Here is a 14,961-nt window from a genome sequence, read left to right as displayed (position 1 = left end):
GTCTAAGACTATATAAATATACTGAGGATTAAATTTAAAGCATTGGCAAAACCATAAAGGAAGTTTATTACTTTTTTATGAACGTTTCTCTGCTAATATAAGACTATTACAATTTGTATATTCTCCAAGGCTACTATAGTTTGCATATTCTCTAAGGCCCATATATACTCTCTCTATAACTCTCTCTACAATCTCAAAGGCAATAGTCTAATAAATGAAATGTTTCTAGCTTAGGCAGCCAAGCATATCAATATTATAAATTGTTTAGACATGGCAAAAATCGTTATTACATTAACACTAAAAAGTCATCTAATGAAAAGGAAGCTCCAATGAAGCCCTCTATTAGAGGTGTTACGGTAAGAATATTTCTTTCCAAGCCAATGAATAATCAGCAACAACACAAACCCACAAAGTTAGGAAAGCAATATACAACAACCTATACAAGCATAATCGGATACCAATAGTGGAAAAAGCTACATAATGTAGTGAAAGACCATGAAGGTGCTTCAAGGAATGTCAAAGCAAATGTTTGGCATTCGATTGATATTCTGTTCCAAATGTGTGAAAAAGTCAACCACTCCTAGCACGATAAAAAGAGCTTTCAAGACAACTTACAAGTGTTCAAAAAAGCATTTAGAGCTGCTTGGACTGACACCAACATTACACACTCCATGGTATGTTTCTAGCTTACTCTTGTTTTCTAGTCCTCGATACAACTTACATTGTATGTTTTCTTATGCAGCATATTCTCTATAACCACATGCCTTACTTTATCAACAAGTATGGAGATCCTAGCATTTGGAACACACAAGGGCTTGAGAAATCATACTATATGGCTCAAAATGCATATTTCAGGCACACACAACATGGTGGTGGAAAAAGTAAGGCAAACAACCTACAAGAAGTGTTCCAATGGTTCTATAGAAGGATACTGCAAAACAACTACACAAAAAAGAAACCTTGAGGTCATCCAAACTGATGTAGACACTCAGAGATATGGAAAGGACAAGATTAAAGAATTTTGAAGCATTTAAAAACTCAAATGCCATACAAGCACAAAACAAATGGAGAGAACAACATAAGTCTTTTACAATGTATATTTCCATTCTAATGACTTGTAATTCCTGTGGTTCTAGATTTTGTTTATACCTTAGCAAACGGTGTTTGCCATACTCTTCAAGTTCCTGTGGGTTCTCTATGCCTAGATACAATGCTACTGCAACATAGGTATGAAAGTAACCCCTTCGGGTGCTGGCATAACCAAGGTAGCATCCAAAAATTTCTAAGGAAGTGGACTTCTCTATCAAAATAATCTTCTCATAACTTTTAGGAATAATTGTTCCACCTAGAAATAGAAACAATGTCTTGAATAAAAAATTTACAACTCTCCCTTCCTGGCTCATGGCATTGTGGTAGATTATCATCGTTGCCTTAGACAATTTGGGTAGGTAGTGAGAGAGAGCTGCGTCTCGGCCATAGTACTCCCTTTTATGCCATTGCAAGAATTTGTCATTGACTTTAAACGTACTCTGTAAAACAAAATACTCAAGGAAACATAAATCTACATATCACTTCTTCACACACGCACACACACACACACACACACAGAGAATTTTAATGTCGTAGGAACAATTGCAAGAGACCAAAACTATCTATCTGACGGAAAGTCAGATTCAAACACAACATGTGTTGAATATCAACTCCATGAACTAACCACTTCTGTCACATTTGGGTGTGGTGGAAGGATTAGTCCATTTTTGTTTATTTATGCACACACCTGAGTCTCATCTATCACAAACAATTGGTCTTGCCAAAGGTTAATAGAACTTTTGCTATCTTCTCCTACTATGTTCATCCACTCCTTTGTGGAGTCATTCAACTTATCATACCCATATTTGGCCTGAAGCTCCATGAAGGTCCTATCGTCTAGCACAAAGCCATCATCTTTGAACTTTTGTGCTTTGCTCAAACATAGGCTGAGACACTCTTTACTATTGTAATTCTCCTCCAATGCTAAGTCATCATTGTCATCTTCTGAGACAAAACCACTGCTCTCTTCCTGAAATTTGACAATAGCACATAGAGCAAAATCTTCCCTAAGACTGAAAATATTCTAAATGTCAGATAAGAGTACATAACGTTTGTTATCCATAATGAATTCTAGCAGTACTAGCAATATTAGACCACATTGCTCCACTTTATAGAGATCTACATCCAGAGGTCTCTGTATGTTGCACGTCTTAAGAGCAACAATATCCGTAGACTTGGCCTCCTCTTCCTCTTGTACTAATTGTATCTCTTCCTCAACTTTTGCCTCTTGAGAAGGTAACTCATCTTCTTGGGGAATCTCATCTTCAATAGTACCTTCATAGAGAGGCTATTCACCCCTTTCAGGAAGCTCTTTATAGAGGCAGTGCAAGTAGCAGAGGAATCCCAATGGCTCATACATCAGCCTCTGTAGCAACTCATGTGTGTGTGGTACACCAAGTAGGCTTATACGAAGATGGGAGTTGCTGGTACTTCTTATATAAAAAATTGTTTGCCTTCTTGCTCTGCGCACAATCCAGCAAGTGCACATAAGCCTGATCCCTTCGCAGCAGCCTTCCTTTGGATTCTGCTTTTTCGAAACCATCCCTCTATTTTGATAGGTACTCTACATGTTGGTCCAAAATCGACTCTACTGGTGGCAAAGGCTTGTTAAACATCTCAGCAATTATGTGAAAGTTATCAGCAGCTCTAGCATTACAAACAAAACCAAAAAGTCTCAATTAAGGCAAGATCATTGCTCTCAATAATTTCCTCCTTCTTGTCCTCAAGGTCTATGCTAAGAGCTTGCTACTTCTTCTTCTACATGTCCATGTCACCAGTTGGCCCTTTCTCCTCCTTAGCCTCCGTTGATTGAGAAATCGAAATCCCTCTTAATAGAGGGCCTCTGGGGCGAGCAGGTCATTTGGAAAGGGACACCAGACTAAGAACACCAACTTTCTCATGTTCATCTTCATCTGTCCCCATATCCTAGTCTTCTGAATAGGGTTCCTCATCATTATGCTGCTTAACAAAGTAAAGGGGGGAATTGGATTCTCTCGGCTCCACAGTTAGAAATCCTTACTGCTCTGTCTCTCCTCTCACAAGCTGTGGCTCCTCTATCCGTGCCATAACCTCGTCAGGGTCGTCAGTAGTGAGGTCAATAGACCTTTTTTTGTGGTCCTCAACAGCTTTGGAGCCTTCATCTCCACATGTCGCTCCTCCCCGTAGCACTAAATTCTGCATCCAATGTCCTGGCTCCCCACTTAAGCCTTCTCTGTTTTGATCAGTAAAACACTAGGAGGAATTAGAACCCGAGCAACCCCTCTATCTATATTTGTGTAGTTTGGCACGATAGCGCACTTCCATTCCTCTTACAAGCACCATATCATGCCAAACTACACAAACCACTCTCTCTCTCTCTCTTTGTGTGTGTACTATATGTGTGTGTCTGTGTTGCATATGTTTCTGTGTGTGTGTGTGTGTGTGTGTGTGAAAGATTGTGTGTGTTTGTCTGTGCATGCATGTCTTTGTGTCTAAGTGTGCGTGTGTGTGTGTGTGTGTGTGTGAGAGAGAGAGAGAGAGAGAGAGAGAGAGAGAGAGAGAGAGAGAGAGAGAGAGAGAGAGAGAGAGAGAGAGAGAGAGAGAGAGAAAGCAAGCTTACCTATTGCCATTGCTGCCTACTTACGTGGGAGTGGATTCTCTCTCTCTCTCTCTCTGTCTCTCTCAAAAACGAGAACCGTTAATAGTAGTGTGAGGTTTAAATAACCCAAACGTGTGAGTCCATTCTTTTTAATCTATTTGTAAGGGTTTGCGTGAGAGAGAGAGAGAGAGAGAGAGAGAGAGAGAGAGAGAGAGAGAGAGAGAGAGAGAGAGAGAGAGAGAGAGAGAGAGAGAGAGAGGCTACAACATTTGTCCACATGTGATAGTAATAACTGACACGTGTGATGTTGACCATTCACACGTGTGAATTATGAATATTAAAAACGACACATTTTTTATTCTATTTGTAAACGGTGCGAGAGAGAGACTGACATTTGTCCAGCAACACAAGAAGGCACTGACAGCGGTCCATCAAATATGACAAGGCACCGATGGCTTTGGTATGTCTTTCTTTTGATGTGTACACACACACACACACACACACACACACACACACACACACACACACACACACTCAAACACACACACACACACAGAGGAGATGATAAGGAGCTTTAAGAGGGGTGTGTTTGTCTTTGTGGCAATGGAAGATGGTGAGAGACAACTCTCCCTTGACCCGATGGATCTCAGGACTCTCATGAATAGGACAGCACAGATCTCAGACACAATCCTATATGTGTGCCTAAAGTAAGTATGCGAATTGCCTTTACTGATGATATGGTCCTTTTCTCTTTAGGTTTTTCCTTTTTCCTCAATGAGTTACCCTTGTTTTGCAGTTTAATAAACTGCCAGCTTCCTCGAGAGAGCCATTTTGAGGTGTTTATTCTGAACTCATAGCTGGCACCATTGCTAAGAAAAAAGAGCACTTCCCAACACCAGATACAAAAGTGGTTCACGTATTTGAACATGCTCGAGGTTACAATAGTAATTCTTCCAAGGTATGTTACTTCTCTATCTTTTTAGTCATATGCATCTAATAGATAGGGGATGCCTTAGTTATAGACATTTCTTTTTTGCAGGAACCATTGGAGCCTTGCGTGTATAGAATTGGATAAGAGAATTGTGTGGACCCTTAATTAAATACCAAGTTCACATCCTAAGTTAGGACTATAAGTAACCATCCAAAGTAGCTTTCTCTAATATCTTAGAGTGCTTGAAGTTGGCAGTGTATCTTATTGTGAAAGCTTATTTGTTATGTAGGTTTATAAAAAGGCTTCTTGCTATTCTTGGTGCCCAATATGAGACTATGAATTGTACAAGTCAGAGATCAAAAAGCAGGTTCAAGTACCCAAGCAAGGAGACTCACACTCCTGTGGTTGGAGAGTGATGATCCATGTAGAATATATTCTCCATATTCTCTTCTCCATGCATCCCTTCATGTCCAAGGTAAGTGGAAGAATCATCGGGGTGGACATTGATTTAGCTAGATTAGTTTGACATTATGAATTTTGTGTACTCCAGACCGCCTTATAGAACTATGATAGCAACTATGTGGAGCGCTATAGAGTGACCATGGTACATTTGATCTAAAGAATGCCACGGAGATGACTAATAATAACCAGCCAGACTTCCCTATTACTGTGCAGACGTTGAGATGCTTCTTCTGGATGAAGGGGGGGAGCCAAAGCCTTCTAAGGACATAGAGGCAAATGCTGAAGGAAAGACAGAGCCAATGCCTGAAGATAAGACAGAGCGAAGGCCCGATGATGAGGTGAACAATGAATAACCCAAGGCTGATGAGGCAAAGCAAGATAAAGAGGCATAGCACCAAAGCCAAAGCCTGAAGAGAAGACAGAGGCAAAGCAAGATAAAGAGGCATAGCACCAAAGCCAAAGCCCGAAGAGAAGACAGAGGCAAAGCAAACTGAAGAGACAGAGCCAATGCCTGATGAGGAGGTGAACAATGAAGAACCCAATACTGTTGAGGCAAAGCAAGCTAAAGAGACAAAGCCAAAGCATGAAGAGAAAACAAAGGCAAAGCGAACTGAAGAGACAAAGCCAAGGCGGCCTGATGAGGAGGTGAACAATGAAGAACCCAAGGCTGATGATGAGGATCCTAAGGCTAGTGAGGATCCCAAGCCTGATGAATATCCCAAGACTAATGTACCTGATGATGTAATGTAACCATCTCAATTTTAACAATTATTTTTATTAAGTGCTTATTGTCCCTTAACAACAACGATTATAAGTTTCAATCATATTAACACTTATTAGAAGTATGAATCATGTTAATAATGGTTCTAGACATGAGGAGGCTTATCATCTTGGATGTGAATGGACTACTGCTCAAAAGACAGCCCAAGAGCTTTGGACCAAGTGTTGCAAGGAATTACAAAGTTGGGGGCATGCATGTCATGCTAAGGCCCAAATTGTATCAATTCATCAACTTTGTAACTAAGCACTTTAGATTGGCCATCTGGTCCTCAATGATGATGCATAATTTGAGGCCTCTTGTCATGCTAGTTTCAAGAGAATCTAAGATTGAGGAGACAGAATTGTATTTTGTATATGACCAAAGGCACTGTTATCTTGACCCAGGTGTTTGTCATCCCGACAAACACCTGGGTACTATTGCATATGAAGCGCTATGAGGATATCCAACATCCGTATGATCCCACGAATACATTATTAATTGATGATACCCCTGAAAAGGCAATGTATAATCCTATTGGAACATGGATATTACCCCTTCCTTTTGAAGATAACCCAGATGAAGTTTATTTGGAAGAACAATTGATTCCATATTTAGATGGATTATATAAATCAAAAGACTCTGTATAAGATTATGTAATGAGAAACCCATTTTTGTAATGTAATGTCTTCAACTGTATAAGTCAGACAAAAGGCTCTTGATGATTAATTATGTTAAAAGAGTACATTCAAATGGGTAATGTCAAGTAGGAGTGTCATTAACAAGATGGACTTGATTATGTGAAAAGAGTACATTGAAATGGGTAGAGTCAAGTAGGAATGATCTTGACTGTGTTAACCAATTCTTTGCATTGTATTAGTTGCTCCCTTCTAAGGAGGACTTTTCTTCCATTGTGAATGAAAGTAAAGTGTGCCGGCATGTCTTGCAAGGATTCTTTGACAGTATCCTTCCTTAGTTGTTGTAGATTACATTTCTCCCATATAGAAACAATTGTCACCAGTGTTGAAGCTTCATTAATCACTTCAATGTCTAGGACTTTGTTGTCCACTGCACTTGTGGCTTCCTAATCCATTGGCACCAACTCTCCATTGATGTAACGAGACCTACTATACTAGAAGGACAAGATAAAAGTTTGAGTTGCAATCATGTACTTTTCAACTATTGTCTCTAGTGCAATGTTACAATGGATATCATCAAAAACTTTACTTCGCCATCCCTGAAGTCTTGCTAAGAGTAATTTATCCAAATCTTGCTAAGAGTAATTTATCCAAATCTTTGTAGACGAGCATGGTTCTTGCTATCTTCACTTGGAATAAGCTAAAAATCTCCACAAACACAGTAATTAGTAGGTAAACCACAATTCTCACTACATGAGTTGGAATGCTCCCTCGTAGGGAGCGTTGCACATCCTTGAAGAGCTTGTTCCTTGCTGACTCCATTACTGTTGAGGAGTCTGGGATAGGCTAATCCATGTAGTTCCACTCAGCTTGCAAAGTTACCTCTTCCAAGTGGCCACCACAATTGTGTTTCTTGTTTAGCAGATGGTAGCATTAGGGCCAAAAACGGCTAGAAAAGGGCTATTTGTTAATCTAAGGATTAAGAAATTGTCCAATTGTGAATTGACACGTATACAAAAGTATGGCATTCTTGTCTCCTCTAAATGTCTTCTTAACGGTTCTATTTTAGTGGCGAACGGCTAAAACGGCTTAATTTAGACGTTTACGATGGCTAACATTAAAGTTTGGGTCCAAAATAGTGACATCTTGTTCCATTTTATATTTCAAAAAATCAAGCAGGAAGATACGAAATCTTCTCTTTTCAGGCTCTGAAAACAACGCTATTAATGACAAATCACCAAATTTTTTCAAACGTCTACTTTCCACCTTCCCTCCATTTTGGTATGGCTCATTCCCTTTTCCACCTTCCCTCCATTTTGGCATATGGCTTATTCTCCTTTCTTTGCATTTTCAAAAGACTCACTATTTTTCTCTCATCTGTGAGCTTCTATGGCGTCCTCACGTCGTCCTTCTCATAATATAACTTCTTTTGATTTTCATAACACCAGAGAGGATGGTGTTTGGAAACCCGTGTCTTTTCGTGTGAATGATTGGGTAACAATGCTTCCCTCTTGCAAAGGTGCCCACAGGGTGAAAAGAACCAAGCAAAATGAAGTGAAATCACTCAAATGCCATTCCACAATGAAATCACCTATGTCGTCTACATGAAGGTGTTCACCTGCATTTTGGCTCTGAATAACTGAAGGAATGTCTGTATGTGAGAAGAGCCACTTTAATGTTTCATGACTCTCTACTGGCACATGAGCTGATCCAATCCACCATAGCTCCATTTCTGATTGAGTTTTGTGGTATGGAGAATCAAGCTTACCTTGACTGTAGTCCAATGCTTTATTCATTAGGGATATAGATATTCTTTCCATTTTTTGACATTTTTGGATTTGAGCTTCATCTAATTTTATAACAAATACAAGTTTTCCTTCACAATCTATTTCTCAAATGTTGTAATATCTCACCATAAAAGATTGGACTTTTCTAATGTTCATCCAAATATTATTATAAACGTTGTATTCAAAAGACGATTTTTTTTGTCTCTCATATGGCATTGTTCCCTCAATATAGAAATACTCTCCGAAATGTTTGGAAATTTCCTCATTTAACAGAGTTCTATATTTTCCAACATTGTGAGGTCTAGGCAACCCAAAAGCTTTGATTTTGTAATACTTAAGGACCCTGAACCAAGTTTTAGAGATGGCTCTGTATCCCTTTCTACTCACTCCCACTGTGTCACAAACTTCTTGCATTTGGGAAGGCTGGACCAATAAGTCCATATCTTTTAGTAGATGTTGAAAGACTAGTTTTTTTTTAGTTTGATTTTCAGGAAGTTTCAAAAGTTTCAAGATATCCGACCTATTCATAAGCTCATTCAAAAATCTTACCCTTTCCTAAGCATTAGACATGTCAAATCCTAGAAGGGTAGTAACATGATCTCTTACAAGTTTTAACCTTTTTTTCCTTTGTCCAGATCTCTCTGTCAAGTTAACTACATTCTGCATTCGTTTTACTTGTGCTCTTAACCCTATTGGAGTTTCTTTTAAGGTTTTCAATTGATCATTTTCTTGTTTCAAAGACACTATTTTGTTTTCAAGTTCTATAATTTTTGTTGCATTCAAAGATAAAGTATTTTGAAGATATGTAATATATTCTGCATGTGATTGAGATAGTCTTGAACTATAACCAAGTAAGCCATCCACCCCATCACCAACAAATCTAATCAAATCATGTGGTGTGTGAAAAGAAGGATACCGTCCTGTTCTGGGATCCGGTGGATATAGACTTCCATCTGTCCTTAGGTCAATATGCTTCTTTCCTTCGTTGCGAAGATGTTGAGATTCATTCGCACATGAAAGGGGTCTTTGGTAGACACTCCGTGTAGTTGCATACTCTTGGTTGAGCTTGATATTCAAATGAAACTTATGATTAGATGTATCACTCATTACTAACACAGCTAAAAATATTAGCAGAGCTATTAGAACATGAGAGACGCAGAAGAATGAGAATGAGATGTATCTTGTGAAATTCTTAGAGAAGCAGAGGAGTAAAATTTTTTGGAGAATGGATGAGAGCACGTTCAGAGGGAATGGTCATTCAAAAGTAAGAGAAATAAGTATTTGCCACGAAGTCACTAAAAGAGGACAAATTTTGAGACGAGCCATTAAAGAGTAGCATGAAAATGATATATTTTTTTAGATTTTAAAATATGTACTTAGATACGTGTTCAATCACATAGATACGCTTTAAATATCCAAAACGGCCAAATTTGGAGCCGTTTTGACCGTCAACATTCTACTAATTAGCAAGTTAGCGAAATTCCTTACACAGCCCATTTTGAGACGTTTTTTGGCCCTAATGAAATGATCATAGAAAAAGATACCTGCATCTACAAGGCTTTTGTTTCTCCTCCCCTCATACTATAGCCAACCAATGTGTGCATGAACCACATTCATAATTCCAGTGATGCACTCAACTGGCTCCCACTCCTCATAGGATGAGGGATACACATATGCAACCATAGAGATGGAGAGTTTGCATAGTTCATGAGACCATTATGAGAAAATGAAAGTGATAGATTAACTTACAGTTTGGTCTATGCGAGGGCAAAGATATGTCATCTTGACTCTCAAGCACAAGCTCATTATGCATATATACATGCTGCACTAGGACCTCCTTGATGGTTGTCCTTCCAGCCTCTATCTTAAAGTATTTCACTCTTCCTTTCCATGACACCCTGAAGACATTCTTGTTGTTTGTCTTTCTTCTCTTCCTTGGCTGCATAAGGACCCAGGTGCCCTTGGTGATTAGCACTTCAGTCCATTGATTTTGTGCATAGATAGAGTTGGATATACAAGTATGGCAAACACTGATGATCTTGGTCTTCTTGTCCTAGGAATTGAATCATCTATGATGGCATTAGTGGGGAAAAATCGGGATAATAAAAAAATCTCCTTGTCCTAGGAATTGAATCATCTATGATGGCATTAGTGGGGAAAAATCGGGATAATAAAAAACGAGATTTGCTACCCATCGTTTCAAGAGGAAATGGAGTGCAGAAGGTTGAAGCTTGGGGAAATGGAGTACAGAAGGTAGAGGAAATGAAAAGAGCGCGAGAAATTGTTTAAGCCCAAGAGGAAGTCTGAGAAGGAGGGAATTTTTCCTCCTCTGCAAAGATACGTGTATTTAATATATGGATAGGAATAGAAGTTTCCCTCTCTACAAAAGTGTAGGTGTGTTTAATGCATTTGAGTGTGAAAAGTGACTATCAAGTATAAGTAGAATACATTTTGAGGTGGAAAAGAAGAATTTTTGGATTTAGGAAAAAGAAATAACCTATTTTTCAACTTAACGTTGCCTTCTTCCTGATTGGATGCACTCTTTTTTCTCTCTCTCTAACGAAAAGGCCCTATGAATGACCTCCAAAATATCCTAATGGGTTTTAAGGGAGTTGTTATTACTGCGATAAGAAGAGTCACACTAAAGAAGTAGGCTGACGAGAAGAATAGTACCTTGAAGTCTTTATGGAAGGGAAAGGAGTCAGTTAACAATGCCAAGACCGAGTTTTAAAGGAGTTGTTATTACTGTGATAAGAAGAGTCACACTAAAGAAGTAGGCTGACGAGAAGAATATTACCCTGAAGTCTTTATGGAAGGGAAAGGAGTCAGTTAATAATGCCAAGACTGAGCTTGAACTTTGGGTTGCCACTTGAAGGGATATGTTCATCTCCTCAAGATCCAATTGTTGATGATTCATGGATTTTGGATAGTGGATTGTAACATACCCATCTTCACTAATAAAGAAATGTTCATGTAATAGATAAATTTATGAGTTTTTGTGGTATAAAAATCAATGATTTTATTATTTGAGTCATTTCTACTTAGAATCTTCAAATTCTGAGTCCAAATTTGGAATCTGCGCGTGATTTTATCCTAATATAGGATTTTATAGCATCCAAAAAAACGGACACCGGATCAAGCTTATACGTAAATTTCAGTCATTTTAGTTAAAAACGACGACCTTTAAACCTTAATAAATACACGACCGGGCGTCCGATTGACGAACGGTCTGAATCCCAATGACCAGGAGAACCTCTCGGACAAAAAAAAAAAATTCGCCCCCCTGGGGCGGCGGTCCAGCACGCAAATCGAGACAGGCGTCCTAAATTTGGAAACCCTGCTCCAAAATTTGGGTCGTATACACTTACTAGGGCGCCCGTACGATGGCCGCAAAAGAACCAAAGGATGGCCACCCACTGTGTGATCCACACGTACCCCTACGTGGACACCCATGCTGCCCTAGACCAGATAAGGTACATGCGTACCACTCCTTTCCCTGACAACAACTGACACTGTAACTTTCCCCTAGACCCATGCAGGCCACTGATCCATAGCCTTTGCTGGTACACCGTCCTTTCGTCTCCTTGCTTTGCGCAGTGCTCGTACCCGTACCCCACAGCTATATAAACCCCCGGGGTGCTCCACAGGCAATACACATTTCTACGCAGCGTATGCCCTGTTGTACCGCCATCCATCCCTGTGTAGTGTACTTGCTACAGTACAGTCGCCCCTTGCAGCCGCCCCTCTCACACCCCCTCTCTTTTCAGATAAGTGCTAGGAGGTAGTGTCCTTAACTCTTTTCTCCCCCCCCATGTGAATAGACTTACAGTAGCCCTCAACCCTTCTTCCCCTTTACCAAAACGTTTTTGTCTTTTGTCTTAAGGACATCTCACGATTCCCCCCCCATTTGCGTAGACTTTAATAAGAGGTTTTTGCCTTAAGAAAGGATTCATGCACTATAGTCTTTTGCTTGATTGTGTAGAAGAAAGCACAAGGACGATAGCATCAAAGTTGGTGGTTTCAAATACAATTCTCTCTTTAACTTGAGGTTAGTTTTATTGTCGCCCTTTTTGTCTCTATCTATTTGTGTGTTTGTTGTCAATATGTGATGCATAGATAAAGAATTTTTTTTTGTTCATATGTTTGGTTGGCGAGAGAGAGAGAGAGAGAGAGAGAGAGAGAGAGAGAGAGAGAGAGAGGTCTGCACATCAAAATACTTTCTTTATCTCATCGAGTGTTTGAATATTGATAATTTGTAATGCAAATGTTAATGTAATAACGATTTTTGCCATGTTTAAACAATTTATAATATTGATATGCTTGGCTGCCTAAGCTAGAAACATTTCATTTATTAGACTACTGCCTTTGAGATTGTAAAGAGAGTTCTAGAGAGAGAATATATGGGCCTTAGAGAATATACAAACTATAGTAGCCTTGGAGAATATACAAATTGTAGTAGTCTTATATTAGCAAAGAAACATTCATAAAAAAGAAATAAACTTTCTTTATGGTTTTGCCAATGCTTTAATTTTAATCCTCAGTATATTTATATAGTCTTAGACCCTTATAAGCTAGATGAAAATCTCAACCTCCTCTCAATCAAAGAGGCATTGGGATTACTAGATGGCTTTTACATTGTGGGTAGTAGATAAAGGAGCTCCGAGGAAAAGCGATTCATTTTTAGGGAAATACTAAAGTGCATTCTATTAAGGAAATTGGTAAAGATAATGTCATAAGCTTTAAGATTATTGATGGATGTCTCTTCTCTTTGTCTCTCTCCCGCTCTCTCTCTCTCTTTTACACACACACACACACACACACACACACACACACACACATGTAATATAGAAATAGCTACTCTTGCCTTTTATTGTGTATTTGGTGTGAAATGTAGCTAGGACTGAACACGATCTATCAGGTAATAGGCAGCCCTTCAAAATCATGTAGTCACTTTCCATACTATTGCATGTGCAATAGCACTTAATTCTTTGCTATAGAATGACAAACACCAACATCAGCACACCCTCTCTACTCTAATAAATGAAAAAAAACATTTGAAAGTTTGGTAATAATTTTTTCCAAAGCTATCCAGGGTATATAGACTCACAAAAAACTAGTAATAGTGACAAACAATTGATGTAATTGGAATCCTGTTTTCTGAAATGCAGCTTATTGAAGACATATACCACTCCTTATCACTCTCCAACATTCCTCTGACTTGACATGCAGCCTTAAAACAGGGATACAAATGTCCATTCTCACTGTTCGTAAATCCAAAAGATTTATAGCATGTACACACTATGAGTAACATACGTAAGTAATTTGCTCACATGCACTCGAGCTAACATTATACATACGTCCAATCATATTTTCCCTTTTCCTTTTAGTCCATGATCGAAGAGCTGAATTCCACACCCACTTGCAAGAAAAATCAACATATAGCAAGCTATTTGCATCTGTCAAATATGGTTTACTGATGGAAGAGATGATGTTTGATTCTATTAAATAAGCTGATTTTTTCATTTTCATGGAAAGGAATCTAAATAGTTGTCAATCAAGAGCATTTGATACTATCCTTGAGGCTGTTTCTTTGAACCAGGGTGGTGTATTTTTCCTTGATGGACCAGGTGGATCAGGAAAAACATATCTTTATAATGCCTTGCTATCTCGATTACGTGGAGAGAATCAAGTTACATTGGCATGTGCATCGTGTGGAATAGTTGCATTGTTGCTTTCAAATGGTCGTACAACTCACTCACATTTCAAAATCCCATTGGTTCTCAATGCTTCTAGCACATGTGGTATTAAAGCTAATAGCCCATTGGCTGAGATGTTGAAGCTTGCAAGGCTAATCATTTGGGATGAGGCTCCAACGATGCATCGGTACGCTTATGAAGCATTGGTGGACAGGACGTTGAAAGACATTATACATAGTGATATAGTGTTTGGTGGGAAAGTTATGCTCTTTGGTGGTGACTTCAGGCAAATCTTATCAGCTGTGCCAAAGGGATTACCTGAGGATATTGTTGATGTAACATTCTACCGGGGTCACATATCTGGAGATATGTGAATGTTTTAAAGCTCACCCAAAACATGTGGGTCAGACAGAGTGCTTATGATTGTATAAAACAAGAATTTGTCAAATGGACATTACAAATTGGAGATGGCTCTATAGGCCATCCAAACAATCAAGATAGAGTGGTAATTCCACCATGAATGTTGATCCATGGGAACTCCATTTTGAGTTTGGTAGAATGGATATACAAAGATATTCAGAGAGTGGAGGATTATGGATGCTTCTTGAAAGATCGTGCTATTATTGTACCATGAAATCTAGAGGTTAATGAGATCAAGGTATTTATTAAAGGAGGATAAAACACCTACGATTTAGGGTGAAGAATTGCTAGAGCTAGTGAAAGATCAGGCAAAATCTTTCAAAGGTAAGCGCCGAGGCCCCGATCTAGTGAAGCTATTTGTGAGCTAAGAATTCGTGTCGCAAGAAGTGATGGAAGATGACGCTCTCGTGAAAAAGTGCTTTTCAAGTTATAACTTTGTACAAAATACATTCGCGAATCTGCAAGCATTTAAAGAAAGCTCATTTTTCTTTGGGAGATTGATGGCCTATGTGAGTGAAAACTGGCTAGGATCCACAAATTGAGGCCTATGAAAGATACCCGTGTTATTAGTGTTAGTCTTGATAAAAAACAGGAGCAGGATGT

Source organism: Cibotium barometz, chromosome 2 (genome assembly GCF_041138505.1).
Source record: "Cibotium barometz isolate CiBa-2024 chromosome 2, ASM4113850v1, whole genome shotgun sequence".
Lineage (NCBI taxonomy): Eukaryota > Viridiplantae > Streptophyta > Polypodiopsida > Cyatheales > Cibotiaceae > Cibotium > Cibotium barometz.
Note: the sequence above shows the minus strand (reverse complement) of the source record.